The 17097-nt window shown below is 41.5% G+C and overlaps 1 pseudogene; it reads left to right on the plus strand.

Annotated features, from left to right (window-relative positions):
* Positions 1 to 16574, plus strand: part of LOC148134794 (putative G protein-coupled receptor 139) — a 36099-nt pseudogene extending 19525 nt beyond the window's left edge.
* The last annotated feature ends 523 nt before the right edge of the window (positions 16575 to 17097 follow it).

Here is a 17097-nt window from a genome sequence, read left to right on the forward strand (position 1 = left end):
AGACCTACACTAACCCGTTCACCTTTTGCTACTCTACTCACCGATCTACTCTGGCCCGTGAGCTCATCAGTTCATAATTAGATTGGTGCTGGAATAGCACGGCAGTTCAGGCAGCATCCGAGGAGCAGGAAAAGCGATGTTTTGGGCAAAAGCCCCTCATCAGGAAAACAGGCAGAGTGCCTGAAGGATGGAGAGATAAATCACCCTTCAGGCACTCTGCCTGTATTCCTGATGAAGGGCTTTTTCCCGAAAGGTAAATTTTCCTGCTCCTCGGATGCTGCCTGAACTGCTGTGCTTTTCCAGCACCACTCTAATCCAGAATCTGGTTTCCAGCATCTGCAATCATTGTTTTTCGCTAGCTCATTACTTCTGTCCTTCCTGACCACTACCAGCCTCGACTGGTGTAATGCATTCATTATGACATTTTCCTTTCTGCTACATGGCGTCACTCTTCTAAATGGTCTCCTTGCGTTGTCCCCTCCACTCACCATTCCATACCACATATTGTTTTGACATCCCCCGCTCCCCCGCTATAGCATCATACTGCTCTATGTTTAAAGTGAATATTCTTCATTCTTACTGTCGCTGATCACAATTTTCGGCTCTGTAGGATCTTTGGTGGCAGCTTTACATTCAGAAACAATGAAATGTGTAAATTGCACTGCACTCCGCTTTTTTCGTGGTACACGGGATTTCAGCAGCTTTGAATCACATGTTTCAAACTGGTTTTCTGTCCGTCCATTGAATATGTTTAGATTAGATTAGATTACTTACAGTGTGGAAACAGGCCCTTCGGCCCAACAAGTCCACACCGCCCCGCCGAAGCGCAACCCACCCATACCCCTACATTTACCCCTTACCTAACACTACGGGAAATTTAGCATGGCCAATTCACCTGACCTGCACATCTTTTGGATTGTGGGAGGAAACCGGAGCACCCGGAGGAAACCCACGCAGACACGGGGAGAACGTGCAAACTCCACACAGTCAGTCGCCTGAGGCGGGAATTGAACCCGTGTCTCTGGCGCTGTGAGGCAGCAGTGCTAACCACTGTGCCACTGTGCCACCGTGCCGCCCACAAATTGATTGTATAATAAACAATGAGGAATGTTGCCTTCGAGTACACTGAAATTTGATCATCTGTGTTTATCGACCGAGGAATGGTAGATGGAAGTTAATTCAGTTTTATGCGAAGTGTTCCATTTTCGGAAAACAAATCAACTTCACACTAAATTCCTGTCCTCTGGCGAATACTATTCAACACAGACGAAGGAATGAAATTAATTTTTCCTTCAAAATGGCGTCACAGCAAGACAGCGTGGATAAGATATTTTTGGCATATTTGCCTTCATAGGTGAACGCACTGAGTACAAGAGTTGTGACACCACGTTATGGCTGAGCAAAACATTGGTGAGGTTGCTTTTGGTGTACTGTACTGAGGGTAGTGCTGGTGCCCTCTTACAGGATGGATGCTATTAAATTGGAATGGATGTAAAAAAAAATGTTTTCCGCATAGGTAAGGTTGTCACAGAAACATACAGCGTGGAAACACACATTTCAGTCTTGGCAGTCCACATCGACTGTATTCTCAAACTAAATTAATCCCACCTGATGATGTTCGACACATATCCTTCTATATATTTCCTACTCATGGACCTATCCAAATGTCATTTAAACATTGTAACCATATATGCATGCTTCACTTCCTCTGTCATTTCTTTCCAAAAACGGTTCTCCCTCTATGTTAAAATGTTCTCCCTCATGTCCTTTTTAAAATCTTCGTCCTCTCACCGGAAAAACATGCACTCCAGTTTTGAACGCGCTCACCCCAGGGAAACGACTTTGCTATTCTCCATAATAGTCCCCCTGAACATGTTATAAATCAGTAAAAACAGTCACATAAATCAGTCACACACAACCGCCTAATATCTAGTGGAAAAAAAAATTCCGACGGTATTTTTGTAACTAAAACCCTCCATACCTGGAATCAGCCTGGCAACTATTTCCTGAAACCCTCTCCTCTTGAGTAATATCCTTTCTATAACAGTGTGATCATAACGGCACGCAATACTCTAAAGATAGCCTCACCTACGACCTGTGCAGCATGAACATGGCGTTGCAACTCATACACTGAAACGTTTTGAGCAATTAAGGCGAGTATGCTTAATCTATAAGGACCAACTCCATACGCTTCGACTTTTTCCCTTCAGTGTCGCAGGCTGAAGGCTGACGTTGCTGAGTTTTGCAAAATCCAGGCAGGCATTGATTAGATGAATGACCGAGGTCAATTCTCCATGAAACGGAAGACCAAAATTAGTGGGCATACGTTGTGGGTGAGAGGGGAAAGGTTCAAAAGGGACAGAGGTTAGTGATTATGATGAATGAGCTGTCAGAAGGAGTCGTAGAGGTAGGTACATTCACAACATTTTAAAGCTATTTGGATAGCTGCATGAAAATGAAATGTACAGTGTTATGCGTGTGAAATGCAGGCAACCGGCACGTGCTTAGTTCAGAAAACCTGGTCTGCATGAACAGGTTGAACATAAGAGTCTATTTCTATACCGTATGACAATATATATCTGTATGTTCAGCCGTGCGAGGCATCCCATTGCAAGGACTGAACAAAACTGACCGACTAACTAACTGCTGAAGGGCTTACTTTTTGTTTGAAGTGAGATGAGAAAACACACTCGAGCAAGATGAATGGATAAATTGTGGCGGGGAATTTACCAGGTATTATTTGTTTGTTCGATTTTTTGTATATTATGATCAAAATGAAGGAGATAGTGAGAAATTGGATAACCTAAGATGATCAAAGGCCATCAATGGGAGTATCAAAACAAAACGACAGCTTGGAAAAGAAATGGTGCGCTGGATAACTGGTTTTATGCAGAAATTGCCTGTAATTGACACAATCAAGTTTCACAAATTTGTTTGTGTTTTCTGTGGATCAAAGAAGCAAGTCTGCTGAACGTTAACCTGCAGATGTTGTGTAATTGGATTATCAGAGGACATGCGATAAAGTGTTAGCTGAAAGGATATTGCACAAGAATGGAGTGCTCAGTGTTGACAGTAAAAAATTAGCATGGATTGAGAACGAGATTGAAAGCAATCAGAAGACAGAGTTGAGATTATTAAGTCTTTTTCATTTTGGAAATAAATAACTTGTGAATTGCAAGAAGAATAAATCGTACGATCTGTTTGAATAACTTGCAGAAGAGTGAGAGTGAAATGTCTCCAGATTAGGTGATGATGCAAAAAAGACGGCAGTTTATTTCTGTTGAGGCCATCCAAATCTCTCAGTGGATATATGTATATATAGATTCACTGAGTGAGAACAAAAGTGTTTGATGGGGTGCAAAATCGGGAAATATGTGATATCTTCATTGATAGGAAGAATGAAACTATTCAGTTTGTTCTTTAACTAAAGAGAGAGTCCATAAAAGCTGAGGTACAAAGTGAAGTGCGTGTTCTTCTGCATAAAATTGAAAATCTAAGCAAGCAGGATCAGCAAGGAATTAAGACAGTCAATTGAATTTTGGACTTTATTATGAGGGTGACGGAGTTTAAACTCTGGGAGGTCTGATTGTAACAGTAATGGCATTTGTGAAACTGCACCTGAAGTATTGTGTACAGTCTTGAACACACATTTTAAAAAGGAGAGCCTGACACTGAACGGACCTTCGTAGAGATTCATTAGGCTGATGCCTTGGATGAAGGTTTCAATGCTTCAAAAATGGATAAACATGACTTTAATCAAAAGGCTTAACCAGGATGGAAGATGAACTTATGCGACCATGATGTCCCAGGGGCTGGACAGGGTAAAATTTAAGAAGATGGTTCCACTCCCTGCTAAGGTGATACTAATTAAAAGCAAGATGCGACGACATTTATTCTCTCAGACATTAATCAATGTTAGAAATCTTCTGTCCTAGAATTTTCTGGACAATAGATCACTGAAATATTTTTTTTTAAATTACGAAATGGACAGAAGTTGTAAATATTAACGGGCTGTTGACAATGAAGAGTTGGTCAGAGAGAGGTTGAGGCCTTAGTCTTATTGAATGGTGGCCTGCTGCACAGAATGTTCTACTCCTGGCAACCTCATCCGTCTATCCCCTCTTTAAACTCAGTGTAAACTTGTGCATGAGGACAATTACTGAAGTTGCTTTCAACGATTTACAGTGTTGAAAGCACAATGCAAATTCAAGTTGCTACTCCTCCTGGTAAGGTAGTGAAATTGTCAATCGAAGACAGAAAGTTTTACATTACTTTTGTTTTGGAATCTCAACACTTCTAATTCCTGAACTTTGCTGACGCACTGTGTTTCACTTTTGCGCATGCACAGACAGAATATTTCGAAGACAACTGCTTGTTTGATTAAGCATGCTGTGTTTTGACTGCCAAAACCAACCACCTTCCTTTTCTAAACTGTACCTGCATCTGTAGTCACACCGTTACCGGAGTTTGTGTGTCACACACCATGTTGTAGACTTGCTGCTTTGGATATATAGCTCTGAGACATGCCAATGTATTTTCTCCCTCTTTCTGAACTGTTGTTTATGTTCCACCTGATCTTTCTGCCACCCAGTCCATTCAAAAATTTTCACTGTTTCCTATCCTTTACTATTTCTAGAATCAGAAAAGCTTCCCTGTAACATATATAGAAGCGTTCCAGTACAAAAGAACGTTATTTGGCCCATTGTGGCCACACTGTGTATATTCCTATGAATCTGCCTCCTCTGCTTCATTTAGTAGCAAGCGCCACCTTCTGGCCTCTCTGTGTATAATATGTTTCTCATGATAACTTAATAACTTTAGGAATGATTGCAATTTATTGATGACCAATATTCAATGGAATCACAAGTGGAAATCACCTTCTCGACATTTGCCTCAACGATTCCCTTCTTAATTTTAAACTATGTCGTTCATCTGATTCTTGATTTTCCACTTTCCAGAAGAAATAGCATCAAGGTGTTTCAGACATTTCCGAAAAGTTACAGTCTCTCAGTTTTTGGCATAATCCTTTGAAATTTTCTTTGCAATCATTCTAACATTCTTATTACAATTTACAGACGTGACCTATGCACATTGTTCCTAAGTGCGTCAAAATGTGGGAAGAAGGTGAACAGCGTGCTGCACAGAAACACATCGGATCCAAATGAGAATATTCACTTCTTCCTTCATTCTCATTATACAATCAGTTATGCATCTTTCTAACTTTAATTATATTGATAGATTGCAGAAGTTTAAAGTGAGCCCATCATAGTACCAGTGGAGAAGGCAGAATGCCAGTTATCATGCACAAGACAGAATATATTCAGAAAGCAGAGAAGCTACTTGCAGATACTGTCACATACCCACAGAGGGAGTGTGTCCTCACTCCACAGCTCATCATCTGAACAAACCACACACGACAGAACTGTAAAATAAAGGGATTAATAACTCGGGTTGATCTACAGATGATGAAGCCAGATAATAACAACATCCCAAGTTTTAACGGATAACCCAAAGGACATAATCTACAAATACAAATTAGACACATTGTGGCACTCCCGAGAATGTCATCGCATAAAATGGCAAAACAACTCCAAGGAAAACTATAACATTTTATTAGCTGATCCGAACACTCCAAGCAATCATCACAAGAATTCTGAGACAAAGTCATGAACATAAATGCAGACACGGATGATACAATCGTCTACTTTAATGTAATGGCATTGTACATTTCAATTAACGCATTTCCAGACAGAGGCACAACATCAAACCTTCTGGATAAGCAGAACAGATAGCATGACGGGGAACTGAACAACAAAGAATACATGCTCAAAATACTGGACCTGTGCTTGACGATACAGAAAATATATAAATAAATCAATGGAACACTACTTTGCTCACCCACCTTTGGCTGACAACAGAAGCAGTGATTCAAAGATTTGACCAAACAGCCTTATCAAACACCAAACACAAACTCTAGATCAGATAGGAAGACAACACATTAAGAGAATAGAAATCGAGAATACACGCCACATTATCAAAACCATGCTCACAACCATCAAATTTATGAGAGAGGCGAAAACCAACAATCATCTCCCGTTCCTGGATGTAATGGTACAAAGAACACAGACCAATAAATACACCACAAAAGTGTACACGAAAGCCACACAGTGTCCTGAATGACAGCAGCATCCACCGATACATGTACAAAATAAGCTGCGTTACGACCCTCTTCAATCGGGCTACAACAGAGTGCACCACATCAAACCTGAGAAGGAAGGAAGAAGAACAACTAAAGAGGTGCATCGTCATCCACAGTTGCTAAACTCGCAAACAACGGGACGAGGAAATGCCGCGCCCTAACTCACTAGCCATGATACTTCACATAAAAAAAATGTCTTGAACAGACAGCCATACTGCTCCAACTATTCGGATTCATTACAACCCAAACATCAACTGCGACGCTCAGACAACGAATCACCAGAACAAAACACCCTATACCCTTCATGTGCAAGACTAAAATAATTTACAAAACTCCATACAAACACTGCAAAAAAAACCCCACTATATACGTCAAACGAGCAGACAACCAGCATTTCTCATCTACCAAAACCAACTGGCCACTAAACGCATGACCGGCTGTCCCAATAGCCATGCACACAGATGACAAGAACCACAACGTTGACTGGGACAACACAACGGTCACAGGAGAATCTAAACAAAGGGCAGTTTAGGTACTTCTAGAAACATGTCACTCTGCCACGGACTCTATCTACAAATACTTTGATGTGGACTAAATATATTTGCCTCGACAATGAACAACCAGAACTGCTTACCAGCAGCAGCAGGAACGGAACCAAATACTTTCCAGAAGACACGGGAGAGCAGCGCTTCACAGAAAGCTCCAAAGCACTGGAGATATTGAGGAAATCTGGCTAAAATCTGGCTTCAGGTTGTTGTCAGGACCAACAAATCTATGAAAGCTTATATTAACCAAAAAATGGCTTTTCAAAAAAAAGTAATATAACAAAATGGCTTCAGGTTCATACTGTGCTAAAATGATTGGAAGCTGCATTCCTGCTTTACTGAGCTAGATGAATTAAAAGATAAAACAGACAATCGAATCTTCATGATCATAAAACATTTGTTGACTACCCTGATTAGCCTTGAACCACATGTATGAGGCAATAATGTACGTTAGACAATATTGTTTCCCAAGAATATCATTGGATTAACATGCTCACCTTAACTTCACCTTAATACATTTCATTGGTTTTCCTTTACAGTTAAGATCGTACTATCTCTTAAGAAACATATAAAATTGCTTATTGTTCAAATTCGTTTGCGCAGTTATCTCCATGGAGCACAGAAAGTGTTAAGCTCTTTGTTGTGGCTCAAATATGTGACCGGCATTGTAATAAATTGTGAAACCTTGCTGAAGCAGACCCCACGCCTAGTGATTCTTTTGACCGATTACTGAACCGAGAAGCCCCTCCCGGGGGTGTAGATCTTCATATGGTGCCTTGCCTCGTGGATTCGGGACGGACGGATCGTGGGCAGTGGTGTCAGAGCCTTGATTCCTCTGATATTGAATGTTGAGTAATTGGTCAGCCAGACGTGAGTGTTTTATATCCGTTTGGTTTTCCTCTCATTCAAGTAGTGGCTGAACTGAAACCTCGCTGTCTATTTTCTAATCCAGCCAGAAAGGATTGGGTCTTGGCAAGGATAGGATCAGAGGGATCCTATAAAAAAGGGTAATGGTGGAAGAAGCGGGAGTTGGGAACTCCGTTTTTTAAAGAGATAGAATTTGAGGACGTTTTGAGTTCTGAATTCCGTTTTTAAAGATATAGAAGTCGGAGATTTCTGGAGTTGAGACCTCCGTTCTTTAAAGAGATGGAATCGCAGATTTCTGGAGTTGGAAACTCCATTTTTAAAGGGATAGAAGTCGAAGATTCCGGGATTGGGAACTCCGTTTTTTAAAGAGATAGAAGTCGGAAACGTCTGGGATTGGGAACTTCGTTTTTCAAGAAATAGAAGTCAGCGACGTCTGAAGTTGGAAATTCCAGTTTTTAAAGTGAAACGAAGGTCGTGAACCTTTGTGAGAGGCAACAACTCCACCTCAGATAGAGGATCTCAGGACAGATTTGAGAGACGGATCCGAATAGGGTGATTCAGTCGGATGGCATTATTTGAATTGTCACTTACATTATTCTATGAGATGTGTGTGAGAAGTTTCTGGAGAAATCTGACAGTCTGTAGAAGCTTTTGGCGCCTTAACAAGGACATTAAATGATGAGAAGGAGCTACTAGATGGCCATAAAAGTATTCAATTGGTTATGTCAGCCTAGCAATTGATTTGGCAATTAATTAGACTGTGCGGACAATTCTGTGACAAAGGTCACAAAAAATAAGTTTGCGCTTATGGCAGGATACTGCCACCAAATTAGGAATTGAATTAACTAATAATGGTACCATGAAATCTATTAAAGTCCTCTAAAATGAATGTCCTCGAGTTAAACATCAATAGAAACAAAAGCAAAAGGCACCAATGACTGGTAGTGAAATGTTCGATAGTTGGCTACTCATTAGTCTTGTTGTTTTTTGTACCTGTCGTATATGTTGACTTGGCTTGTGTTGCTTTGCTGAGTAGTTTTGTTAATCTGTTTGTTTGGTGTGCCTTGTTGCGCGCGAGAGAGAGTGTGTGTGTGTGTGTGAGGAAGAGAGAGAGAGAGACAGACAGAGAGGGATAGAGAGAGAGCAGGAGAGAGCCCTTCAGCTTGCAGAAAATGTAACCCTTTGTGATTCGGTTTGAATGCACATTTGTTTGTTTCTGAAATGTGGAGGGTGATTGCTGTTCTTGTCGTGTTTAAAAAGAGTAAAGCTGGCCAGGATCAACAAAATTCTCTTTGAAATGCTGATACAATTCTTGCTACTAGGCCATAAAACACTAGTTTGTGTACTCAAAAGGGCCTGAAAGTTCTGCTGAAAACATCTTAAGATTTACAAAATTAGTCACAGAGAATTTGCTTGCCCCAGGGTTATGACAAGTGAAACCCCTTTTGATAAGCCCTGGGCACACGCTGAGGTCCGCGTCATGCTTCAAGATGCCCACGATCTATTTGAGTGCACAACATTAGTTTTAATTGGCTAGTACAAATCTGCTGTAATTATACCTGCTTGCTTCAGGACTTTAATGGATTTGGCATACAGGGCATATTGGACATATTGGACAATTGTTAAAGACGCAGTTGTATTTCACCTGGGTTGTGGGCGAACGCAGAGGCATGAAATCTTATCTTGAAAATATTGTTAAAATTCCAAACGGAAATCCTGAGAGATATTTAGATTTTGCACACTTGATTAACCAGTTATGTATCACAGTAAGGATTTATGAGAATAAACTCCCTAACTTTGAGTGTTCAGGAATGTGAGGGCCTCATTAACCTTACAAGAACGGAATAAACAAAAGCTAAAAACTGAGATATGAAGAAAGTTGGAAAATGTTCGTGTGTGTGTGTGAGAGAGAGAGAGAGGAGGAGAGAGAGACTGAGAGTTTGTAGAAAGTTTGACACTTTGTGATTCGGTTTGAATGCACATGCGTTTGTTGGTGATTGAATGTTTGTGTTTTGTTGCTGAGACTTGGAGATCTGGGACAGTTTTGAATCTGATCTGCATTTTGGAAATTTAACATGATTTCTTTACATTTAACGATCGTTCAGTGATTATGAAATGAAGTATTGATTCCTGTTCTTCTTCCAAGCCATGACTCCCCTCCAGTCAGTTTGTAACTAATCTCCTTTATCCCTACTTGAAAGCCAACCTTATTCAATTTCAACGATTGAACAATTTCAACAATTTACAAACAGGATTAAAACAAAAAAAAACAGAGAACTTAGATTCTACCAGGAATCAGAACCTATATCTGGCATACCGACCCTTTTGAGGATGGGGATTTTGTTCCTATAGACCCACTGAGCCCCTAACAACTTCTGATTTTCCACAGCACACCACCGACTTGTTACAAATCTTTCTTTCTTTTGAAACTGAAGTTTCTAGTCTTCTTAGCAGATATCACAGGGATAAGTGGTCTCTGCTTCCTAAACCGGGTCCCATCCTGTGAATTAGAGTTATGTTAATGAAGCATGCCCCTGACGCAAAACAAAACTCGCTCAATTTGGTCGACATGTCCAAGGGTGACATGAATGTAAATGCAGTAAAATTCTGGAAGTAGCCTCAATACGCAAGGCTTGTGTTACAAGACTGAAATGTGTGGCTATCTGTCTGACAGAAGGGATCCACAATTGTCAATAATCAAGAAGCTCAATTACCTCTGTTTAACCCTATGCGTTTGCAACGTTTTTCGCCTAGAGTCACTGACATGATGCAGACATCGGTACAATGTAGTCCAGAAATTTCCAGTTGCAAATAAATGAGCAGTAATTTTCTATTGGGATGGCCAGAAAGGGACCGAACCACGATGCAGGTTACACGTAAAACGAATTATGTGCAGCGCCCTCGCGATCTCAAATGCTGTCTGCCAGCCCTGAAAGGTTGATTGGAACCAGTATACCCACTGGGGGCGGAACCTACCTCAGATGCCACCCGACGACCACTGTTGTGCCACCTTTTCCCGAGAGAACTCTGACAATGGGGCCAGGCGGGCCCCACCATTGCACCTTTGAGACTTGCAATAAAACAGCAAAATCCCCCAAGGACAAATGCCTGGCCCTTGTTTTAACTGTTCAAATGTGGCGAGTGGGGCGAGCTGTGTTTTTAATGTTACCTTGGAGCTGACGTGGAGAATCGACATGCGTTCATCCGAGCAAAATGAAAATCACCAAGTTCACCAAGGAGGAAGAAACCGACAACAAACTCGCATTCCTGGATGTCACAGTCGAAAGAAAGGACAACGGAGAACTACAAACCTGTGTATACAGAAAACCGACAAACACTGACCAAATACTTAACTACACCAGCAACCATCCGAACACACACAAACGAAACTGTATCAGAACACTATTCCAACGAGCCTCCACACACTGCAGCACAGACGAACTACGCAAAACAGAGGAGAACCACCTGTACAACGTTTTCAAAAAGAACGCATACTCAAAAAATACAGTGTGCAGATTCCTCAAGAACAAACCACGACAAGCAGACCAAACACAGTCACAAACCCTAACCACCTTACCATACATCAAAGAAGTTTTAGAAATGACAGCCAGACTACTAAGTCCCCTCGGAATCCTAGTAGCACACAAACCCACCAACACTCTCAAACAAAAACTAACAAACTTAAATTACATCTCATGGGAAAAACCAACGTTATCGACAAAATTCCATGCAAGGACTGCCACAAACACTACATAGTACAAACAGGAAGAAAGTTCGCCACCAGGATAAACGAAAACCAGCTAGCCACAAATTGACACGACCCTCTCTCGCTCGTAGCCCGATACACGGATGAAAAAAGCCACCACTTCGACTGGGACAACACATCTATCCTGGGACATGCTAATCAAAGGTATGCCAGAGAATTGCAAGAGGCCTGGCATTCCAACCACAACGCCATAGGCAAACACATCAACCCCTCAGAAAACCAACAGGAAATGACATCACCACAAACCACAGGAACCCCATACAGGAGAAAGATATAAATAGAAACCAAGAGACAACAGCTTGGCTTCACTTGGAGGTCGCCACTGATGATGTTACCTAGCCATGTAACGAAACGTCTGGATATCAAACCTACAGCTTAGCGAGCAAACCTACACCCTAAATCTCAGTCTGAGGTATAAACCTTCACAAACCTTGCACGATCTGAATATTCACTATCTGCAACATTGTAAAATGGACCCGTTCTAGAATATTATAAAACAGACATTATAGACAAAAGAACAAAGAACAAGACAGCACAGGAACAGACCCTTTGGACTTCCAATCCTGCGCTGATCCAGGTCCTGTAAGTAAAGTTGCCGCCTTTTTTTGTAAGGATCTGTATCCCTTTGTTCCCTGTTCATTCACGTGTCTGTCTCGATACATCCTAAATGACACAATCGTTCTCGCCCTACGACCTATACGAGCAATGACTTCCAGGCACCCACCCCGTCTGGTTCAAGAACTTTCCACGTATATCTCCACTACACCTTTCCCGTCTCACTTTGAACTCATGACCCATGATAATTGAGTCCTTCAATCTGGGAATATAGCTTCTGGCTATCCGCCCTGTCTCTGCCTCTCATAATTTTGTAGGACTCATCCGGTTCACCCGTCAAATTTCTTTTTTTCAATGAAAACAATCCTAAATAACTCCACCTCTCCTCATAGCTAAGACCCTCCATACCAAGCGTCATCTTGCTGAACCTCTCCTGTACCCTCTCCAAATCATGCACATCATTTTGCTATGGTGGCGACCAGAACTGTACGCAGTATTCTAAATGTGTCCGAACCAACGACTTATACAGCTGTACAGTAACCTGCCAACAATTGTGCTCAACATCCCGTCTGATGAAGGAAATATGCCACACACCTTCTTGGTCACTCAACTGACCGCGCTGCCATCTACAGGGAACAATGAAAATGAACACTCAGATCTCTCTGCACATCAATATTTTTCCCACGACTTTTCAATTTACTGTGTAGTTTGCTCTTGAATTGGATATTCCAGACTACATCACCCCTCATTTGTTAGAATTAACTCCAACTGCCTTTGCACCCAACTCACCGATATATCTATGTTCTGTTGGTTTCTCGGACCGTCCCCTTCACGATTTGCTACTCCATCAAACTTATTGTCATCTGTAAACTTGCTAATGAGGCTACAGGTTACCTACCATTTTCTCTAAACCATCTCTGTATATCACAAATAACAGCGGTCCCAGCACGGTTCCCTGTGGAATACCACTGGTCAAAGATATCCATTTTCAGATTCTCCCTCCCTCTACTGTTCTCTGTCACCTATCGCCCAACCAGTACTCTATCCATCTGGATAGAACACCCTGAATCCCATGCGATTTCACCTTCTTCATCAGCATACCATGGGGAGCATTATGAAATGCTTTGCTAAAGTCAATAAAGCTAATCTTGCCATCTCCTCCCCCTCCTTCATCAATTAGCTTTGTCACTTCTTCAAAGAATTCTATTAGATTTGTAAGACATGACCTTCCCTGAACAAAACAATGCTGCATATAGCAGATTAAGCTCACTTTCTTCCATGTGTGTATATGTCCTATCCCTTGTTCTTCAGTAGTTTCCTTACCACTGATGTCAGGCTGACAGGTCTAGAATTACCTGGATTAGTTCTGTTACCTTCCTAAACAACGAGACAGCATTAGCACATCTTCGGTCCTCTGAGCCCTTTCTCGTGTTCAAGGATGCTCCAAAATACCTGTTAAAGCCCCAGCTGTTTCTGCTCTTGCTTCCCTTACTAACCTGGGATAGATCCGGTCCGGACCAGGGGACTTGTTCATCTTAATGCCTTTTAGAATATTCCAAACTTCCTCCCTTCTTATGCCGCCTTGACCTCGACTAATCAAAGATCTATCCCTAACCTCAACATCCGCTAATGTCCCTTTCGTTATGAACACTGATGCAAAGTATTAATTAAGAACCTCACCGACTTCCTCTGATTCCACGCATATCTTTCATCCTTTGTTCTTATGTGGACCAACCCTTTCCCTAGTTACCCTCTTCCCCCTTATATGAATAAAAGGCTTTGGAGTTTTACTTAATTATACTCAGTAAGTACATATCATAGCCTTTTTGAGCCGTCTTAGTTCCTTTATTTAAAATTGGTCCCACATTCGCCATATTCTTCTGAGGCTTTGTCTGACTTCAGTCGCCTAGACCTTATATACGCATCCCGTTTCCTCTTAGTTAGTCTCACAACTTCACCAGTTATCCATGGTTCCCTAATCTTGCCATTTCTCATCCTGATTTTCACAGAAAAATATCTCTACTGAGCTCTACTCAACCTCTCATTAGAAGCCTCCCACAAATCGAATATACGTTTCCCTTCAAACAACTGGTCCCGATCAACATTATCCAGCTCCTACCGAATGTTAGTATAATAGCCTCACATATTTAGCAGTCATCCTGCAGGTTCACTCTCGCCTTTGTCCATTAATATTCTAAAAATTATGGAATTCTGATCACTATATTCAAAGTAACCCCCTACTGAAACTTGAACCACCTGGCTGGGCTCATCTCCCATCTCCAGGTCCAATGTGGCTCCTTTCCGAGTTGGAAGAATGATATTCTGATGTGGAAAGCTCTCTTGGAAGTTGCCAACAAATTCTGCTCCATCTAGACCTCGAACACTAAGTGAATCCCAGTCAATCTTGGCAAAATTAAAATATCCTATCACCACCGCTCTATTGGTCCTACATCTTTCTGTGATCTCTATATATATTTTTGCCTCTATCTCACGTTCGCTGTACGGAGGCCTGTTTTCCAGTCACAACATTGTTACCGCATCCTTCCCATTTATGAACTCTGCCCGGACTGCCTCACTGCTCGAGTCTTCCATAGTGTCCTCCTTCAACACAGCTGTGATATCTTCTTTAATCAGTCGTGCAACTACTTCACCCCTTTTACCTTTCTCTCTATCCCGCCTGAAGCATCGATATCCTGGGAAATGTAGTTGCTAATTATGCCCTGACCTCAAACAAGTCTGAGTAAAGCAATAACATCATACTCCCAGGTATTAATTCAAGCACTAAGTTCATCTGCTTGACCTCGGTACCTCTTGCATTAAACAAATGCACCTCAGACCACCAGCCCCTCTGATTTCATCCTCTGCTCCCTGCCTACTCTACCCTTTAGTCACTTTGACTTCATTATCTAATTCCTTCCAGGCTTTAGTTACAATCTCCTTGCAGTCCACTAATCTCTTCATTTCATTCTCATCTTCTCCCAGATTAACTTAAACCCTTCCTAACAGCGTTTTACATGAAACAATTTCTACCTGTAATCATTTTGAACGGTCAGACAGCATTTAATTAAACAAAGGATCCAGACGGAAGAGGTCCTGTTCCAGGGACATTGAGAAATTGTTTCGAAGTTACCTGAAGTACTTGCGACGTTGAACACAATTTCCCTGTCTGTGCAGCTATTCACTTTGGAGGATCGACAACAATTTAGACTAAAATCCCTTTGTCTTCAAATAAAGCAGACAGAACCCTTCAGAATGGGAAGGTTTTCAGAAACAAGATCGGAAGTGGCTGCAAAAAGCTCAGCAGATCTGTGGGCACTTGTGACGTGCTGTGTTCTGCCAGACCTGATGAACATTTTCAGCAGTTTTTGTTTATTGTTTCTGATTTATAGTATCAACAGTTCTTTTGGTTTTTATTTGGCAACGTTTTCACACTCTGTAATTTGAACTGTAAAGAGGGGAACTGTGTCTGCTCTCAAGTAATCAAGCCCACGGACGTTTTATAGAAATGGTCTGTTCGTATGAATGTGTGCCTGTGTGGTTGAAGGTGGAGTGTTTCTGATGACTTGTCTCACATTTTAAACAGTTAAGAGCTTCGATTTTCTAAATTCAGCTTCAATTATTTCAATAAATCTTTGACGACAGTAACTTGTCAGAAAATCTGAACAGACTCTCAGTGAAACTGACAGCTTTACTTCCAGGCTGATGGGTAATTTGTTTGTTTTCCTTCCTCACAGTTAACATAGTGACGATCTTCGTTCTGCTTTATAAAGATTGTGGATTGTCTCCATGTGTCAATCGTTACCTTCAGGCTATGGCTGTAGCGGATCTACTGGTCATGATCCTCGATCTGATATTGAGACACATTCCTATTACTTATCAGGAACATTTTGATTTCTTGAGGTCTATCCATGTGTGTAATATCCACGCCTTCCTGCTTTATGCAGCCACTGACTGTTCAGTCTGGTTTACCGTCACTTTCACCTTTGATCGATTTGTGGCCATTTGCTGCCAGAAGCTAAAAAGTAAATATTGCAGTGAGAAAACGGCAGCTGTGGTGCTGGGAACATTGACTGTGTTGAGCTGTTTAAAGAACATTTTCTGGTATTTTATGCTCACAGATCGGTATTGGCTGGTGAACGATCCCTGGTTCTGTGAGATAACAATGGACGTACGTGAGTCTCAAGTCTGGGTTACAATCGAGTTCCTCCACCACATTATAACCCCGGCCCTCCCATTTCTATTCATTCTACTGCTCAATAGTTTCACCATCAGATACATTTTAGTGACTAGCAGAGCTCGCAGGAGACTTCAGGCTGACAATAATAGGAACATTCTATGTGACACAGAAATGCAAAGTCGAAAAAGAGCAATTATATTAATGTTTGTGATCTCGGCCAATTTTATCCTATTCTGGTCAATGTTAATGGTGTATTCCATATGTTTCCGAATGTATTGGTTTGGGTATAGGTCTGTGTATCTGGATAACTGTCTTATGCAACTGGGCTTCATGCTGCAGCTCCTCAGTTGCTGCACAAACACCGCAATTTATGCGGTGACCCAGACTAAGTTCAGACAGCAGCTGATAACTGTGTTGAAATATCCCTTTACCTAAATTAGACAAAGCAAACTCTCCCTTTGTTAACGGACTGAAGGTAGTCCTGATTGTTCAAACTTATCGCACAGGTTACTGGGACACATTTCAAGATTTCTATCAACACAATGCTGTGTGGAAAATTACCATTCCACTTACTGGATCTATAACTTCCATTTGTAAATGATAATAATGATAATTAAAAACAGCCAGGCGACAGAATTAATAGTATTTCACTTGTCTTCCTGTTAAAATAACTGATCTCAAAAAAAGACAAACTCGAGCCTCAGTGAAATCGGAGGACCTGGGCCAGAATTAGGTGCTGGGTTTAAAGTAACTCTATTTTTGCCTTCACCTCCGGTGTTATCCGCTCTGACCTCGGCTCGGGCAAATCCATATTTCTCCCTTTCTCGATCTTTCTCCATACATTCGTTCCACTGTCAGAATCTCTCTCTTTGTTGATGTCTCCTCCTGTAATTCCCTCCCATTTTCTTGCTTCTCTATCTCTCCTCCTTCGCCCGTTTTTCTTCACTCTATCTCCCTCTTGCACTATCTATCTCCAATCTCCCTATCT

Source organism: Chiloscyllium plagiosum, unplaced genomic scaffold (assembly GCF_037043375.1).
Source record: "Chiloscyllium plagiosum isolate Xiang-an unplaced genomic scaffold, Cpla_swu_hap1 HiC_scaffold_52, whole genome shotgun sequence".
NCBI classification, from domain to species: Eukaryota; Metazoa; Chordata; class Chondrichthyes; order Orectolobiformes; family Hemiscylliidae; genus Chiloscyllium; species Chiloscyllium plagiosum.